The sequence below is a fragment of the Coregonus clupeaformis genome, unplaced genomic scaffold (assembly GCF_020615455.1).
Source record: "Coregonus clupeaformis isolate EN_2021a unplaced genomic scaffold, ASM2061545v1 scaf1092, whole genome shotgun sequence".
In the NCBI taxonomy this organism is placed as follows: Eukaryota; Metazoa; Chordata; class Actinopteri; order Salmoniformes; family Salmonidae; genus Coregonus; species Coregonus clupeaformis.
Window position 1 is genome coordinate 81,885 of NW_025534546.1, and position 20,471 is coordinate 102,355.

The following is a 20,471-nucleotide window of genomic DNA, read 5'->3' on the forward strand; positions in this document are numbered from 1 at the left end:
TGTACTCTCCGACCTCCTCTTTATAAGAAATCAAGCCTTGGCCAAGATTAACTCTCATTAGCTCATTGGCAGCTATTTAGGCGATTGAGAAATAGGTGCACTACCTCGGTTAAACAAATTAAACAACTTTCTTAACGTTATGGCAGACTCTGTTAGTGATCCCTCTAAATTCTGGAAAACCGTTAATTCACTGAAGCGGGGTAATTCTTCTACTTCCCTGCCTAAGCAAGTCATTTTAGACTCCTGCATCATTACTGAAAAAGTTCAGATTTGTGATACTTTTAATCAGCATTTTATCTCAGCTTGTTTCTTATTTAAATGAAATGGTGGTCATACTGGTCTTGGCCAGTCAGGTGACTGTTCCTCCCACATACAGCCTCCAGTTGCCTCGATGGATGATCAGTCAATCTCACGTGATTTAGGAAATGGTAGTCAGGGTTTTTCTTTTAGGCTACTCACAGAAACATAAGTTCTTGCTGCCTTATTAGCTATTGACACCAATAAGTCATTAGGGGCCCCGTGTAGCTCAGTTGGTAGAGCATGGCGCTTGCAACACCAGGGTTGTGGGTTAGATTCCCACGGGGGGCCAGTATGAAAAAATTTATGAAAATGTATGCACTCACTAACTGTAAGTCACTCTGGATAAGAGCGTCTGCTAAATGACTAAAATGTAATGTAAATGTACCAAAAGGTAGGTTGGGCCTCTTTGTATGTAGGAGAGCAGCATTCTCTTGTGTTAATTTACAAAGCACTCATGCAGAAACTTCCTATGTATCTATCATCATTAATTCAATTTAGACGTACAAATTACCATACCCGGTCACAGGCTTGGATAACACTGAGGCCCCTTCGTTTCTCCACAGAGTTGGGTAAAGCTGCATTTGTTTTTTTACGCCCTTTATGTGGAATAATTCACAGAAATCTCTGAAATGAGATGTTCTGGTCCCCCTTGGTCAGTTCAGAGAAATTATCAGAGACCTCTATGTTGAATGTTTTTGTTTTTCATATGTTTTGTAATTTTATATTGTATGATGTATATATATTTGATGTATTTATGCAGGGCTCATCTGAAAAAGAGACCCTAGTCTCAGTATGACTTCCCTGTCAAAATAAAGGTTTAATAAAATTGGTGTAATAACATTCAAAGGCAATTAAAAAGCATAAGCTCTTTGCTCTTTGTCCAATGTGGCTCAGTTGGTAGAGCATGGCGCTTGCAATGCCAGGGTTGTGGGTTTGTATTCCCACAGGGGACAAGTACGAAAAAGTAAAAAAATGGGTAACACTTTACTTGACACCTACTATCATAACACGTTATGACATGGTCATAACCTGTCATAATATGGTCACAACACTGCCATGACCCATATATTGACACCTGCTGAATTCTTTACAGTCATGTTTTTTTCAATCAAAGTTATGATTGAATCCTATCACAAAGTCCTAGTAACTGTGAAGATGTTGAACTACTGTTAACTGTTTAAAACGGAGATGTGGTGTATATTAGACTATTTTATTTTATTTACTTTTAATGCAATATATTGTACTCATCTATACCAATCATTGTTTAACGGCTCCTTCAATTCCCTTTCTTCTGTATTTGGTATGGCTCTAACATGTACAGAGTTCAGTGCACTTTCCCAAGGAATAACTACTCCAACAACACTTCCCCCTGGAAATCTAACACTAAATACTACATCAAATTGTTTATCTAAGTCTTGGACTGTTCTCCTTATGTCTATGATTCACCTGTCTCTTTCTTTCATTATCTTAAAGTCACACTACCCCATGTGACTTCCCCATACTCTTTGTGCTGGTTCCTCACACACCAATAATATTTTAACCCTTGTATTTTAATAATGATCCCTTCCTGCATTTTAGTTATGGTTCCTGCCTGTGCAAGAATATACATTCTAATCCTGTCTATATCCCTTCTATGTCTTGTTCTTCTGCTCTCTACTATTATCAGTACCCCATTCCCCTTATTCTCAGGGAACTAGTCAAGTACAGACAAATCAATGATGAGGATTTCTGGTGCGTCTTGGAGGTCTTGAAAGTCTCGGCGGTCTGGAAGGTCTTGGGAGGTCCTGAAAGTCTCGGTGGTCTCTTAGTCATCAGTTTCCTCACTCTGGTACAATGGTTTAGATGATACCCGATCGCGCTCCCCTCTATCCGTGAGCTGTTGGTGTAACCTGGACGACGATGTATGATCACTTTAGCTGTTAACCTTCTTCCATCACTAGGGTCTCCGGATCAGCCAGAGTCCCTCTCAATCTATCGACATCGGTCTGCGAAGAGTGTCCTTCAATCAGCCTACCCATAGGGAAGCTCAGAGTTACTGCTGCAAAGACACAAGCACAGACACACACAAAAGACAACAATGCTACCCAATGGCTGAGGTTGGAACACTCCTAAAGTGGGAAACATGGATCTAAGTATCTGTCTCCACCAATTTTACCATCATTAAGATAGCCAACAACACCTGGTACAGGCCCCTCCACTAGGGTCTTTCCAGCTCTTTCTTCTGTAGTCTTTTGCCATCACATAGTCTCCAGGGCGCAGAGAATACTTAAATTCTCCTACTTAGTTGGGCAGAGTTATCTTCACCCATGAAAAGAAAATCTTAAGAGCATTGTTAGGTTAGGTGAGACACAGTATGCTACTCATGTCCTCTCATCCGTCAAGAGAAGCCTTGAGATTATGAAGCACACCTGCTTCCAGCTTGTTGTAGTCCACTTATCTCATAGACAGACCTCCTCTACACCATGCCTCCTATCACAAAAACAAAAAAGATTTAACCTAACCCATAACACATTATTACTACTGCTCATATCCTTAATACACCTTGCATATTTCCCCACAAAACCATAATAACACATTAAAACCTCTGTAATCCCGACTTCCCCCCTTGGACACATGCATCACATCATGATTCATGTGTACAAAAAAACAAAACAACAACAATTTGCCTATCAAACCTAAAATAATAACTAATCTTAAAATGACAACCCTTGAGCATATCTTTACTTAACTGTATCCCATAACACTATTCAAGGAATACCTCTCCTTCAGGACTAACCCTCTCACTTCATCCTTGTCCTGTTTGGACTAATTTATATATAGGATTTTTTCCAAATTATAAACTTCTTCACAATTATCCTTATTATATCTAACCCCCTAATTCAGCATGCCTCTAGAATTTACAGTGCGGGTGATCAGGTCACACTATAAAGCCAGGACAGATTTCAGAGGTCATTGAAATCATTCAATGATTTGTTTCATCCAATAGTATACTACTCCTAACAACCATCAAGACATTTAATAAATGTTGTATCCCGAGTGTACAGTAAGTCCTTAGTACTGCTCTTTTCAAAAATAAATCACACATATTTACTTATCCCTCAGTAAATAAAAACCCAAATTACATGTGTATGCCCCTTTAAGATATTTCACTTCCATCCCGTCAAAAAATCCAAAATAGAAATAAAAATCCTATACAGCTAACATTTCATACTAAGTCGTTTGTTTGTGGATATTCAAACACCATATAGTAAAACAATAAACAAACAAAAAATGGCCAGGCCTATTTCAAAGAAAAAAGAATCACTCCCCCCTTTTTCCTGGAAGAAAAAGTACACATTTAGTTAGTTTTCATTTTGATACCTCTTAATCAGTCCACACAATCTAAATTCGAAATTCTCACTCTCTTGCCACATCTCCTGATCCCTCCTTTCAGACAACCCTCAAGAACATCACTTGTGACTGCTCCCTTCTCCGGTGAATTCCACAATTCAGTGCACATAAATCGAAATAAAAATCCCATAAGACTTAAACCCCTAGGCTTTTCCTTAGCCGCACTGCTACCACTCCATCACCCCCAACATGCTTCGTTACCTCGAAAACTCAAACATGCTATCCCTTGCCTCGTTTGTGGTACTTTCCCACATGCCTGTGGCCCTAGCAGAGCAAGGGAAACAACTACTTCAAGGTCTCAGAGCGAGTGACGTCACCGATTGAAATGCCACTAGCGCGCACCGGGTACACTCACCCCCCTTTGACCTCCTCCTTTTCCGCAGCAACCAGTAATCCGGGTCAACAGCATCAATGTAACAGTGTTGCTTCCGTCCCGCTCCTCGCCCCTACCTGGGCTCGAACCAGGGACCCTCTGCACACATCGACAACAGTCACCCTCGAAGCACCGTTAACCGTCGCTCCACAAAAGTCGTGGCCCTTCTACCAAAATAGTTTACTAATGTGATGATGGTTTCCCCATTACCTTCTGTGGACATACCCCTTCCTTAACTATTATTAGTCCCCTCTGATCTGCATTTAATCTGGACCCCCATTCTACACAGTGTATCTCTTTCTACTAAATTAACTGGAATTTGTTCTGACACTAATGTATGTACACGTAACTTTTTCCTGCTTTTTATTCTACTGGAACTGTCATATACAGTGGGGAGAAAAAGTATTTGATACACTGCCGATTTTTCAGGTTTTCCTACTTACAAAGCATGTAGAGGTCTGTAATTTTTATCATAGGTACACTTCAACTGTGAGAGACGGAATCTGGAGAAGGTCTGTATGTAGTAGTGGGCCAAAATCCCTGCTGCAGTGTGTGCAAACCTGGTCAAGACCTACAGGAAACGTATGATCTCTGTAATTGCAAACAAAGGATTCTGTACCAAATATTAAGTTCTGCTTTTCTGATGTATCAAATACTTATGTCATGCAATAAAATGTAAATTAATTACTTAAAAATCATACAATGTGATTTTCTGGATTTTTTTACAGACCTCTACATGCTTTGTAAGTAGGAAAACCTGCAAAATCGGCAGTGTATCAAATACTTGTTCTCCCCACTGTATATTAGCTGCGTTTGTCATGAAAATTCTATTGTCTGTGCATCTTTGCCTGACATGGGGTTGGTGAGAGGCTTATTTTGGATTTACACATGAGTAAATTGCTCCAGTATCTATCATCATTGGGGTGCCTCTATTCTTCACCTGAACCTTTAGCATAGGTTCTTCATCAGCCTGCATAGTTACTGCCACTAGCTGACTCTCCCCTCTAGGATTCTCTGGGCACCCCTAATATCCATTATTTTTCTGGGTTTTTATTGTCCTTCTGTGTCTTAAATTTGCTTTTTCCAGATAATAATAATATACCATTTAGCAGACGCTTTTATCCAAAGCGACTTACAGTCATGCGTGCATACATTTTTGGATATGGGTGGTCCCGGGGATCGAACCCACTACCCTGGCGTTACAAGCGCCGTGTTCTACCAACTGAGCTACAGAGGACCACAGATGAGCGTATATTATCGTTCTAGAATTCACCAACTATTTGCATACATCACTGGTATCACGCAAACTAAGAATAAAGTAATAACAATTAGAATTTGTCAAATAAAGGTTTTCCATCCAACTATTCAAACTTGCTTCAAATATCTCTTTCAGCTCGATACAGTCAAGCAAGTACGACTCTCTTTTACCCGAGAACTAGATCATGGCACTAGTAAAGTCTATTCACAACCCAACAATAACTAATAGTATATTTATATTCATATTATTAAAAGACCTTACTTTCATTCCAGTCTACTTAAAGAATTCAAATTATGTCCATAACTCTATCGCAATTGCCAGTCCGCTATTCAAATTTATGTAACTGTCCTTTCTGATTAGACTATAGTCACTCCTCCCTTTCCCGTTGAATAAGTGAGTCCTTCAGTCTGAAAAGACGCAGGCTGCTAAATCGTCCAGTCTTATCCTGACTGTTCCTTCAATCTAAACAACCCACAACCATAGCTGAACTATACTTAGAAAACCTAGACTCTAATCAGTGATGCAGAATCTATGCTTTATTGAAATGACAAGTTAATCCTCCTTTATTCCAATGCTAATGGTCAGTAGTTTTAGTATCTGGCACATACCACACTTTATCAGAAAATAGCTTTGAAGGACACAGATCTCACACGCTCAACGTAAACAACTTAAGAGTCAACGAGTCAAACCCCACATTCATTGATTTGGAACCAGATCTAACGACCTAACCAAATGAATTCTATTTTCCCCTAATATACTAAAATTCCTTGACTATATCACCTCTGCTTCTGAAATAATAGATAGTTTATTATAATGCTTAATTCTACCATATACCCTATGTACTTTCTCCCATTTACACGTACGTCTACGTGTTTGGGCATGCAAGTCAACACCTATAATTTTATCCAATCCCTCGTATTAAATTACACTCACATAAAATTAATTATTTTCCAATATATTCATATCTACCAAACCATTCATGTTTCAAATGATTATTTATTGCCACAAATCAGTTAATCACAATCTAGTCTCAGCGGAACGAACAACAAATTACCCAAATCCTTCCCCTCAGTCATAGAATCCTCCCATAATCGTATATGCTGGTCACTATTCACTGATCTTACGAAATTCTATGACAGGCATTGTTGTACTGAAACTCCAAGATATAATTTACAAGAAAGCTTATTATTCCAACGTATATATAATTATCATACACGCCTCTATATCTCATCATTCAAACTTCAGAGTGCGACTTATTTACACCATTTATACCACTCTCATTCCATATTTATACAATGTTGTTCTCAAACGCGCTTAATTACTGTTTGTATAACCTACAGGAATATTTCAGTCTATCAAAGGGCCCAAATTTGGAATGTTAACCCTATCCCAGTTATTATTTTACTGTAGTCAATTTATCATAATACTACATCACCTCTAAAGTTTCTAAATATAATGTCAGAAACATACCCTAAAAAGATTGATCAAAATACAATGCATAGACGTCATATGATCACACCGGTACACGTGACCTGTTCCTCCAACAGGATTTATTCTACCCCTCCTGGTAACGTGAATTTTCTACACTCAGTTGGTCAATGAACATCCACGCACCATTTATTCTTCTCTTGCCTAATGTGAGATTAGGCACGCCCTTTCTCCATCAGACAGAAGCTTCAAACGACCTCAAATATATTTCCTTTCCTTACAGAAAGGCTATTTACTTGCAGGATGTCTTATTATTCTCACTCACACAGATGAGCAGCCACTTGTGCCCAAATGAATCAGACAGTTTAATGACTCACAGTAGCCCAAGCAAACCACTCATCCACATGATCAGACCTACTCTATTTAACACTTTCTCTATATTTTGAAGCCTTAGTGACTGTTTAACCCGTTCACCTACTCAGGATGACCTAACTATTTTACCTGATCGACCCTGCCTAACTTTGGCATCACCACAACACAGGATAATGCCCCACCTACCCGAGCAGACCTCTAACAATGAATTCCTCATTAGAGCGGTAACCGTAGGTCCCAAATGTAGCTAGCCACCTGCCCGTTCAGCCCTCTGGAGCGCTAATTTTAGCTCTCCAAGCGGTATCCACAGGATTTCTATTTATTTAGTCCCCCTAGGTGATACACTTCCTCGACACACCTGAACTTTTACTACGCTTTCCTAAGCGACCTGTAAATTCTTCCCTTCTTCTCTGATTCACTTCCTCGACACAGAAAAGAAGCAGTATTGCACAGGATTTCGCCTACCTAAGCAGCCTATAAACGATACACTTCCTCGACACGTTTATAGCGGTATTCGTAGGGACTTAACATGTTATTGTCTGATCGCTCAACCAGATGGACAACCGCCCGTGCCGAAATGAACCAGACAGAGCGATCAGCAGGATGAATCAAATGAATCAAACGAATCAAATCAATTGAACAGACGGTTCAGACGAACAACAGAGTGACATCGACATGTATTCTTAAATTCAAAAGCTCCCAGTCTCTAATTTTCTGGTTCTTAAATTTGGAGAGACCTACTTGGTATTTCTGCAGCTGATACCGTGCCCCGGATCGAACCACACAAACGTTTATACTATATAAGTAAGAACTTGGCTTACCTTTTAAAAGCGGCCGCTTTTGTTTGTATGGTCCGTCCAAGCCGTTTCATAACTGCAGATGTACACCGTCTCTGGACCCTTTTTTTCAACTCCTGGCTAGCTCGCCAAATATGTCGTAGAAATATTTGTCTAAAAAATAGTCAACTCAAAAATATCTCTCAAGAGACTGGAGCTTGTGAATCCAGAAATTAGACTTTATTATTGCGTAACAAAGCCGAGCCACTCCATGGAACGGCTGTCTCTCTTTGGCTTAGAGATCTCTTATATACACACACAAATGCACAGTCATGTATACATAGCTTACAAAGCTACCCCCCTTAAGATCACTGATTAACATCTTTAACTGCCACGCCACTATTATCTTTGAAAGTCCAATAACACATGTTGTTTACTCCAAAAGGCCATGGGCGCTTTTGCCTCTTTCCTTATCTCATTATATTGGTGGCATGGCTCAGACACTTTAAAAAATAAAATACATACATTCATCAAAGCATGTTTACACATTGTATTGACTATATTCCTTATTTAGACATGCATCTGGACTTATAAAATGTCAATCATGTTTACTATATTTTATCTTTGACATTTCCCAACATTTTCCTTAATGATACATAAAATATTACCATATCAAGCGAAATGCTTGTGCGTCTAGCTCCGACAGTGCAGTAATATATAACAAGTAATATCTAACAATTTCACAACATATACCCAATACACACACATCTAAGTAAGGAATGGAATTAAGAATATATACATATATGGACGAGCAATGACAGAGCGGAATGGACTAAGATACAGTAGAATATTATAGAATACGGTATATATATATATGAGATGAGTAATGCAAGATATGTAAACATTATTAAAGTGACTAGTGTTCCATTTCTTAAAGTGGCCAGTGATTTCTATAGGCAGCAGCAGCCTCTAATGTGCTAGTGATGGCTATTTAACAGTCTGATGGCCTTGAGATAGAAGCTGTTTTTCAGTCTCTCGGTCCCAGCTTTGATGCACCTGTACTGACCTCGCCTTCTGTATGATAACAGGGTGAACAGGCAGTGGCTTGGGTGGTAGATGTCCTTGATAATCTTTTTGGCCTTCTTGTGACATTGGGTGCTGTAGGTGTCCTGGAGGGTGGGTAGTTTGGCCCCGGTAATGCATCTGGCAGACTGCACCACCCCCTGGAAAGCCCTGCGGTTGCGGACAGTGCAGTTGCCATACCAGGCGGTGATACAGCCCGACATGATGCTCTCAATTGTGCATCTGTAAAAGTTTGTGAGGGTTTTAGGTGCCAAGACAAATTTCTTCAGCCTCCTGAGGTTGAAGAGGCTCTGTTGTGCCTTCTTCACCACACTGCCTGTGTGGGTGGACCATTTCAGTTTGTCAGTGATGTGTATGCCGAGGAACTTGAAGCTTTCCCCCTTCTCCACTGCGGTCCCGTCAATGTGGATAGGGGGGTGCACCCTCTGCTGTTTCCTGAAGTCCACGATCATCTCCTTTGTTTTGTTGACATTGAGTGAGAGGTTATTTTCCTGGCACCACACTCCCAGAGCCCTCACCTCCTCCCTGTAGGTTGTCTCATCATTGTTGGTAATCAAGCCTACTACTGTTGTGTCATCTGCAAACTTGATGATTGAGTTGGAGGCGAGCATGGCCACGCAGTCATGGGTGAACAGGGAGTATAGGAGGGGGCTGAGCACGCACCGTTGGGGGCCCCAGTGTTGAGGATCAGCGAAGTGGAGGTGTTGTTTCCTACCTTCACCACCTGGGGGCGGCCCGTCAGGAAGTCCAGGACCCAGTTCCACAGGGCAGGGTTCAGACCCAGGGCCTCAAGCTTAATGATGAGCTTGCAGGGTACTATGGTGTTGAATGCTGAGCTATAGTCAATGAACAGCATTCTTACATAGGTATAACTCTTGTCCAGATGGGATATGGCAGTATGCAGTGTGATGGCGATTGTGTAGTCTGTGGATCTATTGGGGCAGTAAGCAAATTGAAGTGGGTCTAGGGTGACAGGTAAGGTAGAAGTGATATGATCCTTGACTAGTCTTTCAAAGTACTTCATGATGACAGAGGTGAGTGCTACGGGGCGATAGTCATTTAGTTCAGTTACCTTTGCTTTCTTGGGTACAGGAACAATGGTGGCCATCTTGAAGCATGTGGGGACAGCAGACTGGGATAGGGAGAGATTGAATATGTCCTTAAACACACCAGCCAGCTGGTCTGCTCATGCTCTGACGATGTGGCTAGGGATGCAGTCTTGGCCGGCAAGCTTGCTTAAATGTCTTACTCAGAAGGAGAGCCCACAGTCCTTAATAGTGGGCCGCATCGGTGGCACTGTGTTATCCTCAAAGCGGGCGAAGAAGGTGTTTAGCTTCTCCGGAAGCAAGACGTCGGTGTCAGCGACATGGCTGGTTTTCCTTTTGTAGTCCGTGACACTGCCATGAAGCATTATGACCATCCTGTGTCACTTTACTTGGACTAAGAAAATACACTTTATGACTCTGTCAAGAGGCATGATGACCATCATAATCATATAAGCCAGATAAGCCTATCACGTACATGCCCTTATGTCAGTCATCAGTCAAAAAGAGGATGTATTGTCCTGCTCCTGAAATCTGATCCTGCATTCATTCCAGTCATCAGCAAAAGAGCATTGGGGTAGGTGCATGTCTGACATCAATGTGTGCGCAATTAATCAATCAATAAAATGTGTTGATCCCCGGGACCACCCATACGTAAAAATTTATGCACGCATGACTGTAAGTCGCTTTGGATAAAAGCGTCTGCTAAATGGCATATTATATATTATTATTATTATTTATAAAGCCCTTTTTACATCAGCAGATGTCACAAAGTGCTATACAGAAACACAGCCTAAAACCCCAAACAGCAAGCAATGCAGATGTAGAAGCATGGTGGCTAGGAAAAACTCCCTAGAAATCAGGAACCTAGGAAGAAACCTAGAGAGGAACCAGGCTCTGAGGGGTGGCCAGTCCTCTTCTGGCTGTGCCGGGCGGAGATTATAAGAGTACATGGCCATTTAAGGCCAGATTGTTCTTCAAGATGTTAAAACGTTCAGAGATGACCAGCAGGGTCAAATAATAATCAATGGTTGTAGAGGGTGCAACAGGTCAGTACCTCAGGAGTAAATGTCAGTTGACTTTCATAGCCGAGCATTCAGAGTTCGAGACAGCAGGTGCGGTAGAGAGAGAGAGAGAGTCGAAAACAGCAGGTCCGGGACAAGGTAGCACGTCCGGTGAACAGGTCAGGGTTCCCTAGCCGCAGGCAGAACAGTTGAAACTGGAGCAGCAGCATGACCAGGAGGACTGGGGACAGCCAGGTGTTATCAGGCCAGGTAGTCCTGAGGCATGATCCTAGGGCTCAGGTCCTCCGGGACAATTATAATTTTATATGGTCAATTTCCCAAAACGTATATAACATAAACATACTGTTGACATTTAGGCTATGGTGTAATGTAATGTTTTGCCTTGTGTGGTAGCTTTTGTGGGTTTTGACACTCTAATGTAAAGTAGATGTCATAACCAGCCATAAAAGAACTACCGTGGTAGGTTTTGTGGGTTTTTACACTCTTATGTAGGTGTCATAACCAGCAATAAAATAACGCAATATATGTCACAACAGGTCTAAATATATGCATCATGACAGTGTTATGACCATATTATAAACAGGTTATGACAAGTTATGTCAGCTGTTATGACATATTGGGATATTGCTATGACCGTGTCTTAACGTGTTATGACGCTGTGTGTCAAGTGTTACCCAATAATGTATGCACTGACTACTGTAAGTCGCTCAGGATAAAAGTGTCTGCTAAATTATGTACATTTAAATGTAATCCAATTTAAAGTACCAACCCCTGTCTGTCCATAGGCACCTCCATCCTCAAGTTGATGAAGCTGGTATGAGATGACACACCCTCTGCCACAACTTTACCACGCAATAACAAAGTTATCATGATCCATGAATTCAGGGATCAAGTCAAGTTACATTTTGGGTAACAATGTTCAGGCTGTGCCTTTATGCACTCAGATACTACCCATTCTCACAGATACACGCACATGTACATAATCATGTAGATATGCACACACAAATGCGTGCATGTACGGGTGTGTGTACACACGTGTTAAGATTCATACCGTGGTCGCCTCGCTCGGGAAGCAACGTATGAACCATCAGACCAAGAGGAAATGGTTTGAAGTCATCACGAGAGCGTGAGTCAAACTCCCCCTCCGCTACATTCACCCCCTTCTGCAAGAGACCTCCTGATGTTATTTTCCTATTTATTTCCATGCTTTATCAGGGACCTCCTGAAAGCTCACTGAGGCCCCCCAGGGCTCAGTCCTAGGTCCCCTGGTTGAGATTCACTGAGTTAGTTGACACAGAAACCATGTTCCAAAGCTTGAATTCCATCTATATTCCAAATATGAGTGTTCTATCCTAGAAGCTATGTTTCGCATTAAAGACCATGCATAGATCTACCATGAATACTTTAAGATGTCCCCACTAGAACCAACCAGACAGGTTCTCAAACACAGCAGACTGCCGGGTTCCGTCAGAGTGCCTCGCCTTATGAATGATCAAAGTAATCCTGGCGATGAATATTTTTCATTCAGTCAAGTGATCCATCCCATAAAGAAAAAACAGCAGAGATGACAAGGCCGATTCAAGTGAATACCAATGGATTATTCGCATTAGACAGGGAAAAACTAGGTTATCTTGTGCAGTAGATGTTCAACCAACCTCCTCATTATGTCAAGGGAAATGTGTGTGTGTGTGTGTGTGTGTGAGTGGGTGCGTGCGTGCATGAGTGCATGTTTCTTGTTCCACAATGTTCAGGTAGTTGTCCGTGGATAGCCTTGTGTTTGTGGACTCTTGACATGGCCAGCGGCTGGGCTGAAAAAATGCATTAAGCTCAGGCAGGTTCATTAAAGCATGCTGGTACAAACCTCCTACCAAGCTCCTGGTACCAAGGTGAGAATCAGAAAGATAACAGAGAAAGAGAGAGAATATACAGAGGAGGAAATGGTGAACCAAGCATATGCATCCGCTGACAGGGAGGATGCATGGGCTGGTGGGAACTTTTTACTTAGTCCAGTTTCAGCTAGATATTGACATTGCTTGGAATTTACTAAGGAATAAAGTGTAACTGGGAACCATGTAGAGCTGCTAATAAAGGCCTCTCATGGGGGAGTATTATTGAGCAGTATAGGCTGACAGGACCTGATCAATCATGATGATTGACTGGGCGCCCAACTGTCTCAATCTACAAAGATGATACCTTTTGAGGCAGTATCTGGGGTCATACAGTGGCTTGCGAAAGTATTCACCCCCCTTGGCATTTTTCCTATTATGTTGCCTTACAACTTCTTCTTGGGGTATGTCTCTATAAGCCTGGCACATCTACAGTGGGGAGAACAAGTATTTGATACACTGCCGATTTTGCAGGCTTTCCTACTTACAAAGCATGTAGAGGTCTGTAATTTTTATCATAGGTACACTTAAACTGTGAGAGACGGAATCTAAAACAAAAATTCAGAAAATCACATTGTATGATTTTAAGTAATTAATTTGCATTTTATTGCATGACATAAGTATTTGATACATCAGACAAGCAGAACTTAATATTTGGTACAGAAACCTTTGTTTGCAATTACAGAGATCATACGTTTCCTGTAGGTCTTGACCAGGTTTGCACACACTGCAGCAAGGGATTTTGGCCCACTCCTCCATACAGACCTTCTTCAGATCCTTCAGGTTTCGGGGCTGTCGCTGGGCAATACAGACTTTCAGCTCCCTCCAAAGATTTTATATTTGGTTCAGGTCTGGAGACTGGCTAGGCCACTCCAGGACATTGAGATGCTTCTTACGGAGCCACTCCTTAGTTGACCTGGCTGTGTGTTTCGGTCGTTGTCATGCTGGAAGACCCAGCCACGACCCATCTTCAATGCTCTTACTGAGGGAAGGAGGTTGTTGGCCAAGATCTCCCGATACATGGCCCCTCTATCCTCCCCTCAATACAGTGCAGTTGTCCTGTCCCCTTTGCAGAAAAGCATCCCCAAAGAATGATGTTTCCACCTCCATTCTTCACGGTTGGGATGGTGTTCTTGGGGTTGTACTCATCCTTCTTCTTCCTCCAAACACGGCGAGTGGAGTTTAGACCAAAAAGCTCTATTTTTGTCTCATCAGACCACATGACCTTCTCCCATTCCTCCTCTGGATCATCCAGATGGTCATTGGCAAACTTCAGACGGATCTGGACATGCGCTGGCTTGAGCAGGGGGGACCTTTGCGTGTGCTGCAGGATTTTAATCCATGACGGCGTAGTGTGTTACTAATGGTTTTCTTTGAGACTGTGGTCCCAGCTCTCTTCAGGTCATTGACCAGGTCCTGACGTGTAGTTCTGGGCTGATCCCTCACCTTCCTCATGATCATTGATGCCCCACGAGGTGAGATCTTGCATGGAGCCCCAGACCGAGGGTGATTGACTGTCATCTTGAACTTCTTCCATTTTCTAATAATTGCGCCAACAGTTGTTGCCTTCTCACTAAGCTGCTTGCCTATTTTCCTGTAGCCCATCCCAGCCTTGTGCAGGTCTACAACTTTATCCCTGATGTCCTTACACAGCTCTCTGGTCTTGGCCATTGTGGAGAGGTTGGAGTCTGTTTGATTGAGTGTGTGGACAGGTGTCTTTTATACAGGTAACGAGTTCAAACAGGTGCAGTTAATACAGGTAATGAGTGGAGAACAGGAGGGCTTCTTAAAGAAAAACTAACAGGTCTGTGAGAGCCGGAATTCTTACTGGTTGGTAGGTGATCAAATACTTATGTCATGCAATAAAATGCAAATTAATTACTTAAAAATCATACAATGTGATTTTCTGGATTTTTGTTTTAGATTCCGTCTCTCACAGTTGAAGTGTACCTATGATAAAAAATTATAGACCTCTACATGCTTTGTAAGTAGGAAAACCTGCAAAATCGGCAGTGTATCAAATACTTGTTCTCCCCACTGTAGCCACTGGGAGTGTTGCCCATTCTTCAAGGCAAAACTGCTCCTGCTCCTTCAAGTTGGATGGGTTCCGCTGGTGTTCAGCAATCTTTAAGTCATACCACGGATTGTCAATTGGATTGAGGTCTCGGCTTTGACTAGGCCATTCCAAGATATTTAAATGTTTCCCCTTAAACCACTCGAGTGTTGCCTTAGCAGTATGCTTAGGGTCATTGTCCTGCTGGAAGGTGAACCTCCATCCCAGTCTCAAATCTCTGGAAGACTGAAACAGGTTTCCCTCAAGAATTTCCCTGAATTTAGCGCCATCCATCATTCCTTCAATTCTGACCAGTTTCCCAGTCCCTGCCTATGAAAAACATGGTGTTCTAAGGGGTGATGAGAGGTGTTGGGTTTGCGCCAGACATAGCGTTTTCCTTGATGGCCAAAAAGCTCAGTTGTAGTCTCCTCTGACCAGAGTACCTTCTTCCATATGTTTGGGGAGTCTCCCACATGGCTTTTGGCGAACACCAAACGTGTTTGCTTATTTTTTTCTTTAAGCAATGGCTTTTTTCTGGCCACTCTTCCGTAAACCCCAGCTCTGTGGAGTGTAAGGCTTAAAGTGGTCCTATGGACAGATACTCCAATCTCCGCTGTGGAGCTTTGTAGCTCCTTCAGGGTTATCTTTGGTCTCTTTGTTTCCTCTCTGATTAATGCCCTCCTTGCCTAGTCCGTGAGTTTTGGTGAGCGGCCCTCTCTTGGCAGGTTTGTTGTGGTGCCATATTCTTTCAATTTTTTTATAATGGATTTAATGGTGCTCCATGGAATGTTCAAAGTTTCTGATATTTTTTTATAACCCAACCCTGATCTGTTCTTCTCCACAACTTTGTCCCTGACCTGTTTGGAGAGCTCCTTGGTCTTCATGGTGCCGCTTGCTTGGTGGTGTCCCTTGCTTAGTGGTGTTGCAGACTCTGGGGCCTTTCAGAACAGGTGTATATATACTGAGATCATGTGACACTTAGATTGCACACAGGTGGACTTTATTTAACTAATTATGTGACTTCTGAAGGTAATTGGTTGCACCAGATCTTATTTAGGGGCTTCATAGCGGTAGCCACATATGCACGCACCACTTTTCCGTTATTTATTTTTTAGATTATTTTTTCCATTTCACTTCACCAATTTGGACTGTTTTGTGTATATCCATTACATGAAATCCAAATAAAAATCAATTTAAATGACAGGTTGTAATGCAACAAAATAGGAAAAACACCAAAGGGGATGAATACATTTGCAAGGCACTGTACGTATCAAGTGTTTTATTGTAAGGTGCTGATATAGGATCAGATTCCCCCTGTCCATGTGATCTTATTCATGTGATCTAGAAGGTCAAACTGATCCTAAATCGGCACCTACATCTCACTGACCTCTCACTAGCCTACGTCACTGAAGCCACCTGTAGAGTTTTCCCATATTTGGATTGTTGTGACTAAGTAGAATATAGTATATGCACTGAGTGTACAAAACATTAAGAACACCTGCTCTTTCCATGACATAGACTGACCAGGTGAATCCAGGTGAAAGCTATGATCCCTTATTAATGTCACTTGTTAAATTCACTTCAATCAGTGTAGATGAAGGGGAGGAGACAGGTTAAAGAAGGATTTTTAAGGCTTGAGACAATTGAGACATGGATTGTGTATGTGTGCCATTCAGAGGGTGAATTGGCAAGACAAAAGATTTTAGTGCATTTGAACTGGGTATGTTAGTAGGTGCCAGGCGCACTGGTTTGTGTCAAGAACTGCAACACTGCTGGGTTTTTCAACAGTTTCCCGTGTGTATCAAGAATGGTCCACCACCCAAAGGAAATCCAGCTAACTTGACACAACTGTGGGACGCATTAGAGTCAACATGGGCCAGCATCCCTGTGGAACGCTTTCAACACGTTATAGATATGGCGCTGTGGTGAATCTCTCCTTCAGCCTCTTAAAGGCAGCTTCAGCCTCAGGGTTCCAGGCCAGCTTCTGAGGCCCACCCTTAAGGAGGGAGGTGAGCGGGGCGGCTATGGAGCTGAAGGACCTGATGAAACGCCGGTAGAAATTAGCGAAGCCCAGCAAGCTCTGTAGGCCCTTGATGGTGGTGGGGACTGGCCATGACCTGACGGCATCCGTCTTCACTCTTTCCATGAACACCCCCTGAGGACTGATCCTGTATCCCAGGAAGGAGATGGCCTGTTGGTGGATTTCACATTCCTCCCCATTCACCAACATGCTGTGTTCCCGGAGGCGGAGTAGGACAGCTCTGACGTCCCTGATGTGCTCCTCGAACGTAGCTGAGTAGATCACGATATCGTCGATGTGCACCACCACCTGTCTACTCAGCATGTCTCGGAACACGTCATTGATGAAGGACTGGAACACAGAAGGTGTGTTGGCGAGGCCGTAGGGCATGACGCGGTATTCATAGTGGCCTGAGGTAGTGCTGAATGCAGTCTTCCACTTGTCTCCTTCCCGGATTCGGATCAGGTTGTAGGCACTCCTCAGGTCCAACTTGGTAAAGTACCAGGCCCCTCGTAGATGCTTGATGGCTGATGGAACCAGAGGGAGGGGGTACGGTACTTAGTGGTGACTGCGTTCAGCCCCCTGTAGTCAATGCATGGTCTCAGTCCTCCGTCTTTTTGGCCACGAAGAAGAAGCTGGCGGAGGCAGGAGAGGTAGAGCGTCTGATTAACCCCTATTTCAGGGTCTCCGCCACATACTTCTCCATGGCCTCAGTCTCCGTCATGGAAAGAGGTTAAATAAGACTCTTTGGGGTGTGTTGTCCCTCCAGCAGGTCAATGGAGCAGTCCCAGAGCCTGTGAGGAGGGAGACACGTAGCCTTTGGTGAAGAGAAGACATCGGAGAGATCTGCATACTCCGGGAGGTGTTGGGAATGCCGTCTGTCTCTCAACATGTTGTCAAGACGGATGGACGTGGCGATGAGGGTATCAAGGTCCATCTCGTCGTCCCGACATGAGAGTTCCGTCTTGATGTCCTCCCGTAAGCCTCTCCTGAAGGCCGTGTGCAGAGCACGCTCATTCCAGCCAGACGACGCCGCCACCGTGCGAAAGCTCAGAGCGTATTCGGACGCGGGCCCCTCTCCCTGTTGTAGCTGGAGGAGACACTCACCCCCGTCCTTTCCCTCCATGGGATGATCAAACACCACCCTGAACCGAGCGAGGAAGGTTGAGTAGGGAAGCGCCACGGTCTCACCTCCTTCCCAGACTGCTGTGGCCCAATCCAGTGCCTTTCCTTTAAGTAGCGAAATCACCAGCGCTATCCTGGCTTGGTCAGATGGATATGCCCCCAGGCTGACGCACCAGATAAAAATGAAACCTGTAGCAGGAAGCCGCTACATTTAGTAGTTTTACCGTCATAGCGCTCCGGTAGGGAGAGAGTTCCCTCAGAAGTGGGTGATAGCACGGGAACAGGTGGATTGGGTGCACCTCGCTGCTCCCTGAGGTGGAACCGGAGCGCTGGGCAGATTATGCAGAGTTTGGAGCACTTCCTGCATGGCGGAATTTAACTGGGCAAGCTGCTGCTGGTGCTGGTCGAGGCAATGGGAAACTCCAGGAGGATTACCTGCTGCATCCATTTTCGTGTGTGGTGTGTAATTCTGTGACCAGTACTGAGGATACGAAGAGGCAGGACGCAGACACAGGAATTAACAAGGTAAAGGTTTACTTAACAATAAGAAAGAGAATAACAAAGAGTGAGTAAATGACACAACGCTAACAATTACACACAACAATGAATGAATAGTCCAGGGCTATATAGTGGTAGTGATGAGATGATGAGGTGCAGGTGCGCTGGAGGGGATTAGGGTGCGTTGGGTTTCCCATTCCTGTGTTTGCCGAGGCGGTGCGCTCAGACCGGTGGCTCAGTAGACCGCGAATCAGAGTGCCGGAGGGGAGCAACGGGAGGAGACATGACAATAGAATCCATGCCCCAACGGATTGAGGCTGTTCTGAGGGCAAAAGGAGGGTTGCAACTCAATATTAGGAAGCTCTTCTTAATATTTTGTATACTCGCTGTATAAAGGGCTTTCACATAAGACGGTTGGATTGCATCCACATCGATCCACAATATGTAACATTGTATTTTTTAGTTTTCACATTAGGATTATTTTCTCACTGTTATTGTCACGATCGTCAGGGAGAGACCAATGCGCAGCGTGATGAATGAACATGTTTACTTTATTAAATTAAAGCACGACCAAAACAACAAACGACTCGTAACGTCCACGGTGACAATGACCGAACACGGAACAAAAACCCACAAACCCAAAGGGAAAACATACAGTTTAAATATGGCTCCCAATCAGAGACAACCAGCCAACAGCTGACACTCGTTGCCTCTGATTGGGAGTCACTCAGGCAAAACATAGCAGTAGACGAACTAGAACCCCCAACATAGAAACACACCACATAGAACCAACACACCCTGGCTCAACAACTAGAGTCCCATAGCCAGGGTGTGACAGTACCCCCCCCTAAAGGCGCGGACTGCGACCGCGCCTCAAAAAGAGCAAAACAGGGGAGGGCTGGGTGGGCATACCTCCTCGGCGGCGGTTCTGGCTCCGGGCTTGACCCCCACTCCTTCTCTAACCCCCCAAAGTACCCCTGGTCCGGTCTGGCCCTGCTGACCAGAGCTGAACTGAACACTGGTGGAGCGGATTGCTCTAGCTCCGGCGTGACGCAGCACCTGACCGGTGCCAGACCCGCCACTGGTGGAACAGGCACGGGCCGTGCCGGACTGGCACGCACACCACTGGCTTGGTGTGGGGAGCAGGAGCCGGGCCGAGCCGGGCTGGCGCAAACGCACCACTGACTTGGTGCGGGGAGCAGGAGCGGGCCGAACCGGGCTGACGAAGCGCACCACTGACTTGGTGCGGGGAGCAGGAACGGGCCGGACAGGGCTGACGAAACGCACCACTGACTTGGTGCGGGGATCAGGAATGGGCCGGACTGGGCTGGCGACGCGCACCACAGACTTGGTGCGGAGAGCAGGAACGGGCCGGACAGGGCTGGCGACGCGCACCACTGACTTGGTGCGGGGAGCAGGAATGGGCCGGACTGGGCTGGCGACGCGCACCACAGACTTGGTGCGGAGAGCAGGAACGGGCCGGACAGGGCTGGCGAAAACGCACCACAGACTTGGTGCGGGGAGCAGGAATGGGCCGGGCCGAGCTGGCGATGCGCACCGTAGACTTGGTGCGAGTGGCAGGAACAGGCCGGACCGTACTGGGAACACACACCACTGGCCCTACGTGGGGATCAGGAACAGGCCGGACCGGACTGGCAACACACGCCAGTACCTCTCGCCGTGCCTCTACATCTTCCACCCCCTCTTCGATCAGTGGCCCCCGTAACCTGGCGGCCTCCTCTGCCAATCCGCTGGGCCGCTCTGCCGCGGTCTCCTGCTGGCCCGTCGTCCACGGCGTTAGCCCCCCCCTAAAAATGTTCTGGGGGTCTCTCTTCCCCGTG